Below are 18,512 nucleotides of genomic sequence, written 5' to 3'. Positions count from 1 at the left end.
TTTAACAATAGATACTGTGAGGTCTATGAAAACCTTAAATACCAAATAGGACAATGTAGAAAACATGAAAGCATGAAGGATAAGCTATGAGTCAGGGTAAAACTTTATGCATTTGGCTCTTTGTACATAACACTCTGGTTTTAAAACTGTATCTTCTTAACTTTCAAAGAATACCAACAGGATTGGACATACAAAACATGGGAACTACATGTGCTATACCAGTAAACATACATAGAAAGTACCAATTAGGAAAGAAAAATTAATGTACAGAATTTACTAACAAATGCTTATTATTTGCTCACTTTAGGCCAGTCTTGCTAAAAATGCAAAGATGAACAAGAAGAACGTGTTTGTTCTCAGAGAGTCTGGATGGAGAACGTAAACTGATGTTTAAAATGTAAAATTAAACTGCTGTTACTGGTATCACTAGTTCATACATGGTGCCCTAAGAGCTGATGACGGCACACATGAATTAGAAAGCCTCTCCAGAGAAGTGGGAAGTTGAGCTCTCGATGGCAGCCGAGGCGGTCTGTACACTGACCATGTTGAAGAAGAGAGCCATTCGTGTGAAGAACGTGGGCCATGTGAAGCTGAAGAGCTGAAGCACACAGGATCCATGGCCAGGCACAGGACCCTAATGCTTTTCCTATACAAGTGGACACACAGTATGGTATCCAAGTAGCAGGGAGGAGAAAATGAGAGAATATCGAGTAACGATATGAGGAAACAATCCTTCTGAAGATGAGAAAACTACCATGTTAAATGTATTCAGAAATCTGACTGGAGAAGGGGAGAGGGTCACAACCAGGATACAAAGTGAATAAATTGTAAAAAATAACAAAAATAGACAGCTAGATAGATAAGACAGGCAGGCAGATAGACAGAAAGAGAGAAATCTTAGAACTTCAACTGACAAGTAGACACTTTGCCAAACTCATGCAAGGCTTGAACTGGGACACACATCCGTGATCCATGAGCACAGAACTAGAGAAGAACTAGAAATCTGAGAACAAAGACATATTGCCAACAAGAGGGAACAAGTCGGAGTGGTCCAACATAAAGCCCTGGAAGTACCGAGACGCCCAAGTGCCAGAAGGTGGTGAGCCAGAAAAAGGTGACACCAAAGGTGACGCAGGCCTGCTGCTTCACAGGAGCTGAGGCTGCTGACTGGTCGGGGGACGGGAGGCTGAAACCTCAGTGAACATGGCAACTTTAGATAAAGGTCACTGGCAGTTGACAAGAGCATTTAAAAGTGAAGCAGGTAAAGGCAAAGCGAGCTAAAGGCAGAAGGAGAAAGAAAGCTGAAGCAGAAGCACCGTCTTCTCATCTGTCACCAGCACTGACAGTTTTCAAGTTTTAAGAACTTGTTTGGAAGCAAATCTGGCATGAGCAAATGTGAGGCTGTTAATCCACAGCTTCATTTTCGACAGCTCCCTTTTAGGGTGGAAGCAGCAGCAATGAGCCTGACTAGAGGGCCTGCTTGTTACTCAAGCACCAGGCTAGCAGACCCACAGTGTAGCATGCAAATGCTTTTGAGAAGCCAAGACTGGCTCTGACTCCAGTCTGGCTGTGCTAACTTCAGATGAGGACTAGAGGTGTGTGGAAGACTAAGAATGCTTGTAGGAAGCGGAAGTGGTAGAGCACTGTATCCGGATCTAGGGTCCCACTAAAAAGGAAACCAAGAGGGCTCACTGGCCATGCTGCCGGTACTGACATGTCTAAGGAGGCAGGAAAAATCAGGACATGGCAGACACTGAGCTAGAACTGAAGAGGAGCTAACACTACAGAAGGCAAATTTTGGTTTCTTGGAACTAAACAGTGAAACTTTTTCTCAGATTAACTTTTTTTTAATATTATATTTTCCTAATGAAACTGAGAAAATTCTTAAATAAGAATTGAAAATATTTTTAATAACAAAAAAATAATCTTACACATAGAAAGGAATTAGATGTAGCTGGGCATGGTGGCACACAATTTAATCCCAGAAGAGGAAGGAGGAGCTGTGAACTTGAGGCCAACTTGGTCTACATAGTGAGTCCAGGACAGCCAGGGCTATGTAGAAAAACCCTGTTTCAAAAAAACAAAACAAAACAAAGAAAAGTCCTGTACTAAGAAACACAGTGAGAAACTGTACAGCATCTGCCTTTCTGGGTCTGCCTTACTCATCTTCTCTAAGTCCATCCATTTGCCTGTCAATGTCAGGATTTTTAAACAGCTGAATAGTATTCAATTGTGATACGTTACGACATTTTTATTATCCAGTCATGTGTGAAGGACACTAGGTTGTTTCCATTTCATAGCTATAAACTAAACAGGGTGGCTCTGAGCACTGCTGAGCAAGTGTCTGAGAAGTGGTATAGCTGGGTCACGTGCTATTTTCAGTGTTTTGTGAGGGATGCACTATTCTGCATTCCCCACAACAGTGACTGTTTCTGTCTCCCCAACCTCACCAGCACTTGTTGTCCAGTGGTTTTGTTCACCTATTTGGACTGGGATAAGATGAAATCTCACAATTGTTTTGTGTTTACACATTTTAGGTATTTATTAGCCATTTTATTTCCCCTATCAATAACTGTTTAGATTCCTAGTCCATTTTTAAACTGGATCATTTGTTTCCTTTAAATCTTTTAAAAAAATTCTTTGTATATTCTGGATATTAGTCCTTTTTCTGAATCTGGCCAAGATTCGCTATAATTCTGTGTGTTTCTTATGCACTTGGTTGTTTCCTTAGCTATACAGAAAGGCTTTTAGCTCCATATCCTCAAATGTCAGTATACAACATGGAGTATACAAGAACCACAGAAACCAGTAAACTAAAGGGCCATGGAGGCGGAGCATACACACAGGTTAATAGGGAGAAAAGGGGGAGGTCTGTACAGAAGGCAAACACAGAGGGTAATACAGCCTCCAGGAAGCATAGTTTATGTTAGTTAAAATTATATAAAATACATATAATGTATGTGTACACACACACATCCACTCATACACCTTAAAGTTAAGACACCTGAACTATGCTCTCCCAAAGAACCAAAGGCTAACAAAAACACTAGTACCAGGGTTGAGAAACCTCCTTTCAAATGGTCAGGGTAATCCAAATGATTCCTGAGATTTGGGGTGGCCCCTTTTGCTGAAGCCACCACACACGCTGGACACAGGACTCAGGTGACAGGAGCTGGCTCTGACCTGAGAGCCTCCTTCCTGTGCTCCAGCTTCCACGGTTCCTGAACATCCTATGCAAGCTGCCAAAGGGTGGAGGGGAGCAGTCCTATCCAGCTGCAATACCTTTGGACCACAATTCCCAGAATCTTTCTAATAGAGTTCATGGCCCTTCAACAGAAGGGACATCATGTCTGGTACTGAAAACCTAGTCAGCTCCCCCAGCCAGATGAGGTCACGAGGTCATGAACAACAACAACAATCTATTACTACTAGCTTAATTCCTTCCTTACTACACTCTAAATTTCACCCTTATACCCACAGATAAATGTAGCTACCACCCTGTCATCACAGAAGCCTCTTTATAGCAAATGAAGACCATGGCAAGAAATCACAACTGGACACAAGGATCAACAGAGATTACGGGGAGCCCAGCACCAACAGACACCTCCACATCACAGCTCCTGATCCTCTGTACACATCCATGTGGAAGAGTGGAAAGACTGTAAGACAGTGAAGAGCAGGAAATCCACTGTGCAACAGCCTCTCCTAGAAACGGCTGCAAGAATAACACCGTAACGGCAATATCAGCTGGTATGTTAATGTGAAAGGGGAAAAAATCCCTCAGGGACTCACCCCAAACAAGTGTCTACAGGCCACCAAAGACTGCTAAGAGAATAGTAACTAGCCTTTCCCAGGGATGAGCCCCCTTTTGGCTGTTCAGTATAAAGTAGTTAGCCTAGAAACTATATACACACAAATAACAACCAGACTTAGTAGGTTGTGTTGGGTGTGTATATATGTGTGTGTGTGTGTGCACGCGTGCATGTGCATACACAAGAACATAACAATAATAAAGGCGCTTTCAACTTGGGAATACATGGGAGGGGTTCAAGGTATAGTGGCTGGGAGAGGCTGGAGGAGAGACAGGGAAAGTGATATGGTTCTATTTCAATTAAAAACAACAAAAAATTAGGTGCATGGTATTAAGACCCTTTTTAGATTTTCGTGGTAATAAAAATGAGACATTAACAGAAAAGGCACTGACTATTCTATGCAAGGTCAAAGATCTACCCAACAGGTGCCAGGACAAAGTAAAAGCGTAGATACTGCCCTCCAAAAACTGAATTGTTTAAAGACCAGAAAATCTAAGCTGGGTACATCACATGAGAAATGGAGACTACTGAGTGAACAGAAGGGTCTGTAAGTCAAGAAAGACAAGGTCATGGTGGCAATGATAGTCAAAATGGGTGTGAGTCGGTTATTTTGAGGGGGAGGAAATTAAACTGAGTGGCTGCTAAGTGACTATCACTGCAAATAAAGTCAGACAAAAGTTCTGGACTTGGTGCATGATCATGACGACCCAAGATGCACAAGACAACCAAAGGCCAATGGCCAAAGTCTTGAATGAGGAGAAAAAAGGAGCCAAGTGGCTGTAAAGCAGATGACTGTAGAGGCCTAATATAGGCAAGAGACAAGAGACAGAGGAAAAAGAGTTGGAAAATGAATAAAGTTGATTTCTTAGGCCCTGAGGCTTACTGGCTACAAATGAAGGGGAACAAGGAAGTGGATAAATAGCAGGAAAGACTGTGGCAGAGCTACAGAGGGGTTGGCTTTTTATGAGAAAAGCAGTTTCTAGAGTTAAGCAAAAGTGAAGAGTGAGAGAAGGTGGGAGATACTTGGTGCACTATAATAGTGATGGTGGCAGCGATGAGGTGCTGATTATGGTTGTGGTGGTGGTGGTGGTGCTGCTGCTGCTGCTGCTGCTGCTGGCAATGATGGTGGTGGTGGTGGTGGTGGTGCTACTGCTGCTGCTGACAATGATAACAGTGATTGTGGTGGTGGCGGCGGCAGTGATGATGGTGGTAATTGTGGTGGTGGCGGTAGTGATGATAAGTAATGGTGATTGTGGCAGTTGATGCTGCTTCTGCAGCTGTTGCTGCTGATGATAGTGATGATATACTATCGATGGTGTTTTTTATGTACTTAAAGGAGGAGAAACCTGACTAGGTAAAAAAAAAAAAAAAAAAAAAAGACAAGGTGGACTTTGATTTCTAAGAACAAGAAAAAATGTTAGAAAGTCTTACTCCAAGGCCTATAAGACTAATTCTAACTTCCCTTTAGAGTTCATTTTAGTGTCTTCTACAGTTTTGTGAAAAACATTGATTCTTATATATTTAGTATATTGAAATCTATATACTAGATATTTCAATTTCAAATATATTATAATAATATAATAATTTTTATTTTTAAAGGTCTTGTAAGAATAGAAAAATGAGTATAGTGACTTTACACTGTTTTTAGGAATGCAGTAAATATTACTTTGGTTTCAAATTTTTGATTAAGTGAAAGTAAACACAAGGATGCCAGTACTGTAGGCGAGAACACCCTTATCAGAGCCGTTCACCAGCCTCCCTCCCTCCCTTCCTTTCTTCTAGGTCAGGTGTTCCTTTAGAAAGCCAGCAAAAACCAGAGCCATTCTTAACACAGACGAGTTTGCTACCTCAAAGAGTTTACATACAAAGTCATAGTCATCATTAGTACCAGGCTGGATGGGAAACAAATCCTACTGAGGTCAGAAACACACTAACATCTAAAGGAGTCAGTCACAGATCAATAGGAGAAACAATATAAACATTCAAATCTAGACTGACTCCCCGAACCCCTCTCTCATATTCATTGTTTGACAATCCCCCCCCCAAAAAAATTGAGCAGTACATTTTCAGTAAACTTTAAAGTGCAACAGCAGGAAATGAGTACTGAGTAGAAAACAGGTCTTGAACGCTCAGCTGTGCCTCAACTAGCTGTTACCATGCACCTTCACTAACTTAACTGTCCTCTGAAATTTATATCAGTGGTCACAGGTTGCAGCACTGAACCTTACAGGACTGAACCCCTGTGCTATAACTTCTAGCTGGCCTTTCTCAGAAATCTGTTATGAAGTGTATCAAGTTTCCACTTATACAATGAAGTGAAATAAATTGTGAATATTTGAATAGGTAACTTCCAAACACTGAAAAATTCTGTAATTCCAACAGGCTACTATGAAGAATATCAAGACCCACCCATCCTCCAAATCAGGGTCATCCAAAGACACACATTCTGAAGGCCTACTGTTAACGACTAGCATTCAGTCCCTAGAACAGGGAAGTACTGCCTCTTCAAGTAAACCTGAGAAAAACATACAAACTAGATTCTTACATTTTACACATAAATAAGGGCATACAAGTTAAATGATTTCACCATTATGACAGGGTCTACACCTGAAACCAAATCAACTGCCTGCCCGGCTCACCTTCCTCACACTAGAGTTAGAGCTGCAATGAAGCATTCATAGAAAATGGCACCTCCTGCCCTTTGTGGTTGCCCTTTGATTGAGACTTCCTCCAGAACTCCCATTTCCTGGTTAGCTAGCGTGTGGAACTCTTACCCAGAAGACTTTCTCAATGTGTCCTTTTATAAAGAATGCAAAGGTAGACCTCTGCGGCATCGTGTTACTGACTCTTGTTGGATTTAACAGTAGTTATTCTCAAAAACCACTCTGAGACACAAACTATAAAAATTTGAAAGACATTAATACATGAGATAAAATTGTCTGTTGAGTACATAATGCTTCAGTTTTAAAATAAATATTCTGAGAACAGATAATTACTAAAAACGGTTTAGAAAGACGAAGTAAGAGAACAGAAACCAGTGACAGTGGTGGCTTACCCAGGAAAACCCTGTGTGTCAACACTCTAATTCCTGCATTTTTCCCTATCCCACTATACAGGGATTTTCATGTTTCTGCCATAGGATCCCATCTATACCCCACAGATACATAGCTCCACCCAGCAGCCATCAATTTAAATGAGTCTCATATGGACAGAATTCTAAGAATATGCTACCAGAAACTCTATAGGGCACAGCCCTATCGAAAAGCTGAGTTTGTCACACACACAAAATGAACATCTATTTCAGGGTGAAACTGAAATACATGTATTTGCAAGAACACACATAAAAAGAAAAAAGACTTCCATTATAGAGATAATTTATCATTCAGTAGTCTTTTAGAAGAAAGCCTTTAATTAGAAAATAGTTATTGCAGTTTGTGGTCAGCCAAGTCCATCTTTATATAGTATTAAGTATATACATTTCTATGCCCATTTAGCTTCTTCAGTTCTTATGTAACTACAATGACAGGATCAAGAACTGCTAGGATAAACATGAACTGTGCCACAGACAGTAACACAAAGCACTTTTACCTTGTCTTGAACCAAGTTTTGGTGTTTTTGTTTGTTTGTTTCGCTTAAGTGTCATGTAATTAAGTTCCTAGAACACATAACAAACATGGTATAAACCCTGCAGCATGAATCCAGTGAAACTATGTTGGGAGAAACACATGGTTTTGTTTAAGTTCATCTTAGAGAATGAAGAGTAAGTTTAAAATTGGGAACAATGCTAAGAACAATGCTGGGAAACCTGAACTCACAGCTATAAAATAGCTGAGTAAATTAAAATCAGGAAATGTTAGAGACTCTGAATTAACCAAGTAGGATGGGTGCATACACACATACATATAAAGATATCTTTATATTCAAGCATAAACGTATATGTGTGTCCATTGTACACAGTCACCAACAAGTAAACCACGGAGAATACGTGAGAACAGAACCATGCAACCAGCATGTCACTTCCTGGCAGCTCTTTGAATGTTCCAGCAACTGCTGAAGGAGTAAAGGCAAAGGGAAGTTTAAGTGTGACTTCTTTGAACGTGTTTGTCTTGCAGACAAATATTTCAGGGTAAAATCTGTCCTGGACTCATCAAATTCTTGAAAAGTAGGGCTCTTCGAGGCTACTGACATGTGGTCATGTGCTGCTCTGCAGGGACTACCTTCAGCGCTTGTCAGCACTGCCCAAATCTCTCCAGAAAGTGGAAGAGAATTCCTTGAGTGGAGAATTACAGCTATTAATAGTAATTAGCAAAAGAATTAAGCACACAGCACGTACATTATAGAAAACTACTTCCCCACAAACCAGCAATCTTAATAATCTTTTCCATGAAACCTGAGACATTTATTGCTAATTCCCTTCCTCAAATTTTTTTCTATCCAATTAACAATTATTTTACTTTTCTCATAAAAACCACTCAATTTTTTTTTCTTACTTTCTTACTACAGAGGACCAGACGCCTACAGTATCAGGTAGTAGCCTACCTTCTATCCCTTGTTCAACAAACCATTTCTTTCCTCTGTCATCATCAGGGTCTTTTACCCTCATTTACATACTAAAATACATTTAGTGTCCCCATAAAGGGGGGAAAAACACAAAACCACACTATTTTACACAGACCTTTGCAACATGGCCCCAATTTATCTTTCAAAACCCACCTCTACCTTGCTACTCCTGGATGCAGACCAGAGCTCTTTAGCAGCAACATTTTGCTCCCTCACATGCACAGCACATGTTCTATGCTTAGAGATTAATGAATTTGTAATCAAGGAAGCTTCTGCACTGTGAGCAAACATCTTTAGATTTACTCAATAGGAACTTGCTGAGCAAATGAAGTAAAAACCACAAAACTGGCCCCTTAAGTAGCAAGCAGTAGAATACAGCACACATACGATTATACAGGCTTTGCTACCTTGTTAGAGTAACAAGTCTACCCATGCCAAAGAGCCCAAGTTACCAGTCATTTGGAGGCTAGTAACCAATAAAATAGGGGTTCTGCTACCACATACATACCCCAAGTCTGAAGTGAGTCTAACTTATCTCTATGCCTAGTTTTCTATCAGTGAAACAATATTTATGTAGTCTACATAGTGGAGATTTCTGAGGAACTGAAAGAATCTATATACACACAGTGCTTTAAGAAGTTGACCACCAACAGAAAGCACACAAGCTACGGGGTCTCTGATAGCACCAGAATTACAGATACTCTGGCAATAAGTCATTCATGATGGAAAGAAAAGCGCCAAGTGTGTGACATTGGGGTCGGTACGAGATAAATAAGATAATGCAAAAGGAGCTCAGGAGCCTGAAAAGAGCTGCCACAGGGGTGTTTCAACGTCATACTGTGAACTGTAATGATGCAGCATGAAGATAGTACATGAAAAAATGCGGGCATGGAAGAGGCTACCCAATCGTGGAGGAGAATGGTAGTAACAAAAGTGAATCAGAGAGCAAGACAGCAGTCTTGCAGCAAAGCAGCAGCCCCCAGCTGGTGATGCAGTCACCACAGAGTTGACCTTACTAGATACTATGTGCACACTGAGTCTTCAGAGCTCTGCAGGTCAAACTGCGATAGCATCCTGACACTGGGAACACAAACAGGGGCAATAGCTTGTCTGCAGACAGCATTCACTGTAAGGACGTGCTTGACACCAAAATAAATAAGATGGAAAGCAACAGAACAACTATGAGAACTCAGAGAGCAATGATTCCAGATGAACAAATACTGTGGCATGCAAGAAAACATGGGAACTGCAGTGGCTGATAATAAATAAATGTGCCACTAGAACATGGGATGAACTGGGTGTTGCAAAGGGAAAACAACAAAAACAGGAACCTGTGACTTTTATGATTCTAACAAAAGATTCTAACAAAAACATTAATAGGATATGGTAATAAGCTAAGTGTTAGAGGAAAAAACCAAGAACAACCTCGGCAACTGCTAAGACTAATCAAAATACTGCTACCGACACCTGAGGCTGAGACTCCTTTAAAACTCATGAATGAAAACCCACAGAAATCAGCAGACTTTAAGCCTACGGTGCAGAAATCGTGCCTAAGCCACTGAAACACTTGAAAAGACCTATACAGCTAACACAGTGTAAAGGCAAAAAGCAGCTGAGTAAAATTTGAATGGTCGGTAGAGTGCAGCATTCTCCTTGCAGACCAGCTGAGGACTGATGGAATCAAGCTTCACATATCAGAAACTTTGATTTGGTCAAATATGACGACCTGAGATCACACAGATGGTTAATGCAACTTCTGCTCATTTTCTCCAGGCATCTTCCCTTTCGTTCCATTGTGTCTTCTGACTGCACCTCCTCAGAATGAGGGTTATTTTAAAGTAAAATACTCACAAAATAGGCTTGAGTCAAGTGCCTCTGTCCATACCTTGAGTCTGAATCTGCTGAAGCAGATTATAAAGCACTATCTGAGGTAACTCTGAAAAGGTAATGCTGAAATCCATCATTCTGCCAGGCATGGTGGAATGTACCTGTAAATGCAGCACTTAGGAGGTAAAGGTAGGGAGTTCTAGGCCAGCCTGGTCAACATAGCAAGTTCAAGGGCATCCAGGGCTACATACAGAGAAGCTGTCTTAAAATTAATTACAGTGGCAGGTTTAATGTTTGCAAACTCTCCCAAGAATATACCAAATAAACAGTCATACCATTCACTGCTCAACAAATGAAGTTTTAGTGTAAAACTATTTTAATTTCTACTGGGAAACTAGACGCATAGGGTGTTGTTCCTTTAAGAAATATTTGACTGTTAGGATGTGGAAAAGAGGCATTCAAATCCAACACATACACGTTGCAGTGAAATGCTGTCAATTTTAGGCCCCAGATAAAAACAAAAGCTCCAATCAAAGTGAGTAACTTATCTGAGTAATTTATGAATTAAATTTGAAAGGCTTTTACTGTGTATCTTCGTGCTGTATACTCCTTTGTGTATATACAAAATACTAAAATATAGGATGTGTCTTACTTTTCAAACTGGTCTACCAGTTCCACAGTCACTTTTTTTTTAAGTATCTTCCACAATATACAGTCCAGGGAATGAAATATCCTAGGCATTCAAGTGTTTAATGAAAGTGTATAACTGTGCACATGGAAGGGAGCACAAGCTCTAACCTGCGGTTCCCACACTGGGAGGGTGGACAGACTGAAATCAGACAGAGGTGATGCTTAAGTGGGTGAACTGAAAGCGTGAGGACCCAAGTCGGGGCCTGAGCACCCACGTAAAAGCCATACGCGCTTGTAGCCCCAGTACTGGGGATACAGACAGGAGCCTCCTGGGGAAGCGCAGACCAGCCGCTGAAGAACATCTCTAGGTCCCACGAAAAGCACCTTATATTGACCTCTGGCCTCCACGTGCCCTGCGCACACAGCTCCCTCTCTCCCTCCCTCCACCACCCCCCGACACACTAAGAGAAGACAGAAGGAAAACACTGGCACCCCTGCTCTGCCCTCTGAAAACTGCTCTCATCAAGAGATGCTGCTGCTGACCAGCACAGTTCTCTCAGGATTGAAAAAAGGTAGTTTAGAATCACTACACCTGGTCACCAGGTATAAAACTAAATCCATCCATAGAGCAGAGGTTCAGGTAAATTAACCGCCAGGCTGGTTTAACATACGTTGCCAAGTATGAGCACCTACCTCTCACTGAGTGGTTTCAGGCTCATCACAGGTATATGCACATCCACCAAAATCAGGAAACCAGTTCAGATGCCGTTTTAAGGTTCGTCCACTGAGAGTTTTATTTTAAAAATAACAACTTAGCTTACTTGATGGGACTCTCTCTTCCCCATACACAGACATTAATCTTCACATGTCTGTAAAATGCCTGAACATACAAGATCACTACAGAGTACTGTAAAAACTGTTGTCAAGAGGGGAATCTTACTAAACCCAATCAAACCAGGGAGGCCTGCCCCTGACACACATAGAACCCGCTACTAAAATGCAAGAAATACAAGGGTAATTTTTTAAATACCAGCCTGCAGTATCAAGAGGAATTTTAACCAACACTGGTTCTCAAGCATGGATAAGAACCCCGGTTTTGCTACCAGCATCAATGTGAAGGATGCACACAACGACACTTAATTTTTGCTTTAAATTAAAAATGATCTGGCCAATAAAGACACCTGCTGCTACACATGGGGACCTGAGGTCCACCTCTGAGGCCCATCATGGTGGTAGAGGTCCTCTGACCCCCACGGAGGGCCCAGGCCCCTCATCAATAAACACTGAAAAGGGGTTTAAAATGATCTTGTTTCTTAATGTTCTGAATGTACAGTAGTTAGGTAGGTTCTAAAAGCTGATTCCTTATGTAAAACACATGTACAAAAGAGAAAACAGAATGCAAAGCTATAAAGCTAGCATGATCAGACCTGGAAGAGCACAGACAAAGTACCAACCTGGCACCTTCTTAATCTGAGACAGGATCTCAATGATAGAGTTCAGGCTTCACAAGTTCAAAATCTTCCTGCTGCTGCTCCCAGACTCCCGTTACAGAGGACTGCCAGTACACCCAACCTTGTCTATATTAAAATATATTGCTTCCACAACACAAAAGGGCGACTTAAACATTTCAAAAGGAGGAATGCTTCTTTCTATTTATATGCTTTAGAATCATTCAATCTAAATTCCTTTCATGTGAAATAAACTCTTTTCATGTGAAACAAATGTCATCATATTAAGACACTGTAAATTTAAAAACATTTAGGATTAAAAATATAGCAAAGGGTTTTCCAGGTAAGTACATGTTTTTGTCACCAATCATTTTCCTGGAAGGGCATTTCAACATACCAGTCCATATAAATTCACACACACTAAGATTTTCAGAATTTCAAGAAGCTGATGTTAATTAAAAAAAAAATAATTTCACCAAATCTAACCAAACATTAAAATTCTAGTTATCAGACACACACTGAGAAAGTACATCGAGGCAAGAGACTAGCCCACTTCCTTCAACAGGCAGCTGTACTTTGGTCTACATTATTCATTTCAATAGAACTTTAGAGCACAAATCCCCCATCAAATCTACCACTCAGCACCCACCTCCAATAATGAAATGGGAACAAACAAAAAAGAACCACTGGGGCCAGATTTCAATTTTATGGAAATAACATTGAATGCATTAACTTGCAAAAAGAGAAATTTCATGACTGGGGAAATGGTTCCAAGGTTTAATTACTTGATGGAAAAGCCTGAGGACAAGAGTTCAGCTCCCTGGAAACCCATCAAAATGTCAGGTGGGTATGACAGTCCACCTACAATTACAGTGTCAGAAAGCTGGCACAGGAGATTCTGAGAGCAAGCTGCCTAACAAGACCAGCGATATGGGCAGTTCTGGTTCGACTGAACCCTGACTCAATGAAAGGGTAACAATGATGGAAGACAACTCCTTACATCAACCCTGGACATCCGCATGCGTACCACACAGGTGAATGTGCACCTACGTGTACACACATACACACACGCACAAAAGCATACTGCACACACATTCATTCACACACATACAGTAAGTAGATGTCAATCTATGCCAGATTTCATCATAAGCCTTTGTACAAAATTCAAGATAACAGTTCTTGGAACAATAAAATTTCTACTGGTCACTTGGGGAATAACTTTGATATTGTGTTCTAGCAATTATCCTTTAAAAAATTATATCTGAGTTTGGGGAGACAGATGTTGGTGAAGTATTCACTGCACAAGGGAGGCCTGATTTTAATCCTCAGAATTCATAAGCAAAGCCAGAGAGGCAGAAGAGACCCCAGGAGCTCAGCGATCTGGCAGCCTGGCCTAACTGGCAAGCCTGTGTCTTTTTTTTTTTTTTCCTCAAAACAGGGCTCCTCTGTGTAGCCTTGGCTGTCCTGGACTCACTTTGTAGACCAGGCTGGCCTTGAACTCAGAGATCCACCTGCCACCTGCTGGGATTACAGGTGTGCACCCCCACATCCAGCTGAGTCTTAGTGAGAGACCCTTTAAGACAGAAGATCAGCAGCTCCTGAGGTGACACCAAAGACTGACCTTTGGCCTCCATGTGTGCATATGCATACACAAAAACACACATCAACTTACAGAGCTGCACAAAAAGTACATTTTATTAAAAATACTATTGCTGTGACTAAAAAATACAACAGCCTGAAAATAAAGCCCTATTTACATTAGAGAATAAAACAATTTAATCCCTACCCGCTTACTTGCCCCCAAACCTCTAGACAAGTACACTGCTGCTCTTCAGCATTCTGTAGAAGGCTTTTGTTTCATTTGCTCTAAACTCCAGATTTCCTGCATACACCCAAGAATTTCCTACTATGAATATTCTCTCTAACAAGTCACATCCAGAATCCAAGTTCACAAGCTCCTTCTATGTGTTGAGAACTGCTGTCGTGATGCAATACACACTAAGTCATTAAATATCACAACTGCCCTAAGAACTGTTATAGCCTGCTTTCAAAATTAAAAAGAACCTGGGGCTGGAGAAACGGCTCTGTGGTTAGCAGTGCAGACCTATAGGATATGGGTTCGATGCCCAGCACCCACATGGTGGCTCATAGCTGTTTGTATATCCAGGTCCAGGGAATCCAATATCCTCTTCCAACCTGCATGGTACCAGGCCCACAAGTGGTATACATATGTGTAGACAAAATGCACACACACATAATACTGACATTAAAAATAGGGAACCGTGGCAGAGCTAAGTCATCTGCTGGAATGGACCTAAGGCTCCAAGCTTCTCCACATCACTCTGCAAATGGAGTGAGAACCAACAAATTTTAGTCACAAATTCAGAAACATTAAACATGTGGATAAAGAAAAAAGCTGAGAGAATTAAAAATCTCAAGGCATACAACGCTGGAAACCAGAAAATGGGTTACAGACTTCAAATCAGACAAAGATAGCAAATAAACTGTTCTAATGAAGTCTACAAGACATTAATTTCATTAACAGTCTATTTAGGTTTTTACACTTTTTCCTGACATCAAAACACACACACACACACACACACACACACACACACACACACACACACACACAGCTTTCATAACCTCAACCTCACTTTTCCACCCAGGGCTGGGGATCAAAGCTCCAGCCTACACATACTGAAAGCAATGTACCTTCTAGCCTAGAGATTGTCTAAAGAGCTATCTCAGAGAAATGAAAGCCTAATTTGGTAAAGGTATGTCTAAGAATACTCTGCAGAGGTCAATCTGGAAACAAGTATATGAAATAAAATGAAGGAGCTTCTATGTGAAAGACTTAAATGAGTACACCCAAATCACAGCATCATTTTTTTAAAAGCTATAATATCACTCCACTAAAAGTGTTTTTAAAAAGAAGAAAAATGGCTATAACTTAATGTACTTTTCCTGACGGGGAAAATCCCTATATATTTTTATGTGAGTATATTAAAGAATGTATTTTGACTGCTAAAAAATGGCCAAGTGGTGGAAGGTAACTCATCTCCAGAGTGTGGGTGCCTCGGCTAATGGGCTGGATTCTGAGCCGCACTCAGCTCCCTTACCTCAGGCATTGTGCGTCTGAAGATGCTCGCAGAGTCAACGGAAGCTTGCTTCTCAGGTCCTTCTGAAGCCCACACTCCTGTCCCAACGCCCAGCAACACGCTCTGACCTCCACACAAATTAAAACCCACGAGTGTAACACGAATCCTTTACTAAATAGCGTCATCGATGCTACTAGGATTCAAAATTAACTGTAGAGATAAATTGGTATAAAGTTTCTGAAGGGTGACCTTGGCATCCTAACCAGAGCAGCCAGCCTTTTCATCCATCAGTTTCAGTAGTCAGACCTTCCTCGAGATGACCCGGACTGCACAAACACACATTTTTATAGTAGTAAATTTATACAGTAGTTTGACCAAATAAAATCACCAGACACCTCAACAAGAGAAACTATAACGCTCTTAAGGGGTTGGGGAGATGGCACAGGGGTTAAGGGCACAAACAGCCCTCTCAGAGGACATAAGATCAGGTCCCAGCACCCACTTAAGGTAGTTCACAATCACTTACACCTCCAATTACAGAAGATCCAATGCCCTCTTCTGGCCACTCTAAGTTGCATTCACACATCTGTATATATGCAAACACACATAAAATTAAAATAAAATCGTAGAACATAGCTCTAAGGAAGCTAGATGGAGTGGTACATGCCTGTGAGTCCAGCATTTGCAGAGACAGGAGGACTGAGAAGCCACCTGGGTTTCCTACCAGGGCTCTCACAATTCAAAGTTCTTATATATACCTAATATTAGCACATTTTTCTAATTTTTCTATGAAAGGAATATAAAATAATTAAATGCTGGCTGACCTGAATTGTTCGTCCTTTTCTTCCACTGTGTCCCTCACTGAAGTATTTAATAGTACGCATGTATTCAATTTTTACTCCATTAAAAAAGACTTATAATTGTCATAGAATGAAATAATTACATGTAAATATATGATCTAATTATAATCTTGACAATTTTTAAAAACAAGGTAATTAGGATTAAAAGAAAATTCTGTAATAGTCAAGCAACTCATATACTATACTAAATAATGATTAAGTAAAAAGTTTTAAGAGTCTAAAGTGAATTATTTTTAAATGAAGCAATTCATGTTTCAATTTTTCCAGTGTAGGTGTATATAAAGAGAATCTGAGAACATTACAAAGGACTTAGGCTTCTTCACTGAACTCAACCACTTCCGCTCAAAAAACTCCCACATAATATTAAGCACAAAGCCAATTCACCCTTAGTTATCTTTATGTCTGAAATTCTTCTTACTGTTTGAATAAAAATACTCAGTAAATTAGTGAAAAAAAATTCCAAGAAAATATATTTCCAATGGAAAACTAGAAGAGTTGCTTACATAAGCCTATTTTGACAGACTATGAAAACTGAACTGCAGTAAAACAAAATACAATGTAAGCACACTGCTGAAAGGCCACACAGACTGAGGATTCACAGACTCTCAAAGGAACTATGAGTCTTCACACCAGCCGCAGGACACTTCCAAAACCACGTGAGGAAGGAGAGAAGAGGCTGCAGCTCCTCCTACGCCATCCCCATCTTTCTCTTTCACTCTGAAGTCTAAGGAAGCAAAGCAAAAGGAGAACCAAGGGGTCTTAGACACGTGGTTGACTCCTCTAAGAATAACGGCCTGCCATGGTCTAAGGATATAACACAGTCTATACAGTCAACAGCTGGTACAGACATACTACCTGGAGTCTGATTAATAAACAAGAGCTACTACCAAAACATGTTCTTTTGTTTTGTTTTCTTTTTGTTTGTTTGTTATTTTGAGATAAGGTCCCTCCACATACAGCCCTGGCTGTCCTGGAACTTACCATGTAGACCAGGCTGGCTTAGAATTCACAGGCATCTGCCTACCTCTTCCTCTAGAGTGCTGGGATTAAAGGTGTGTGCCACCATGAATATGGGAAGGAATATGCATCAGAAGACTGAAACATCACCCCATGATTTCACTCCTCGCAAATACGCTTTTAACAGCTCATTCATACAAATGCTAACAAAACCATATGGCTAACCTATTCTAAGTCTCTGTACGCTTGCTACTAATATGTTTTAATACACACGTTAAAACAATTATCAAACTAAGAAAGATAGCACTTACTAGACTATTTTAGAAATTACACATATTACTATAAAGGAGTACATGTTCTGCCTCTAAGGATGTGAACCAAGAGTGGAATATAACAAGGTCAAGAATACAAGATGGCCCCAGCTCAGTCCTACACAGCCTCCATTACTCTTCAGTGACACTGTTTGCAGCAGCTGGACAGATGGCTCAGCAGTTAAGAGCAGATCCTGCTCTTGCATGGACTCAAGTTCTGTTCTAAGTACCCATGTTGGATAAACCACGTGTACCGAAAGCTCCCGGGGATTCTGGTGCCATCATAGGCACCTAACCCTCCACCAACACCCACACACATACACACATATTTTAAAATATGAAATAAATATACTCTTAAACTAAAATAAGTAAATTCCCTCTTGGGGATATAGAAAGATACTCTAAGAAAAACGAAGAAAACTTGAAATCAGATGAAGAATGCAGAATGAGAAAAGAAAATGCTTTTATATTCTAGCATATAATGTATAGTAAAGATATGATAGCTAAGAAGAGCTTAAAGGACACAAGATTTTTAAACAAGGGAAATGTCTCAGTAGTTATTGAGCAACTTCTTGTTCTTCCAGAGGACCCAGCTCTGGGTCCTGGCGTCCACAGAGTGGCTTGTTCCAGAAGATCTGAGCCTTCTCTGACCTCAGCAGGGACCAGGTACCCCCACACGTGGTACAGCCTAAGTCCTCAAGCATACAGAAGAAAATAAAATCAACAAGATGGATCCTGAACAGAAGGTCCCCAGCTGGTGAGTGGGCTTTGGAGGGTTTGGAATTTTTAGGAGGTACAGACTCAGTGAAAGGGGGTCACTAGAGGACAAAACCAGGGTTTTATAAACTGACCCTTGTGCTGCTAGCCCCAAACCATAAACCCAAATACCTCCTTAAGTTTCTTGGAAGGTTCATCACAGCATCACAAAAAGTAACTACTATACTAGTAACACACAATAACAAAACATCTGAGGGGCACTCCAGCAAACAAGGGGATCCAACCCACTAAT

General features: G+C 40.7%; 1 protein-coding gene across 1 annotated transcript in view; it reads right to left on the bottom strand.

Annotated features, from left to right (window-relative positions):
* Positions 1 to 18,512, bottom strand: part of Hbs1l (HBS1 like translational GTPase) — a 65,024-nt gene that overhangs the window by 27,886 nt on the left and 18,626 nt on the right. The window lies entirely within an intron of this gene.

Source organism: Meriones unguiculatus, chromosome 20 (assembly GCF_030254825.1).
Source record: "Meriones unguiculatus strain TT.TT164.6M chromosome 20, Bangor_MerUng_6.1, whole genome shotgun sequence".
NCBI lineage: Eukaryota > Metazoa > Chordata > Mammalia > Rodentia > Muridae > Meriones > Meriones unguiculatus.
The sequence above is the reverse complement of the archived record's forward strand: the minus strand, read 5'-3'. Positions and strand labels throughout refer to the sequence as shown.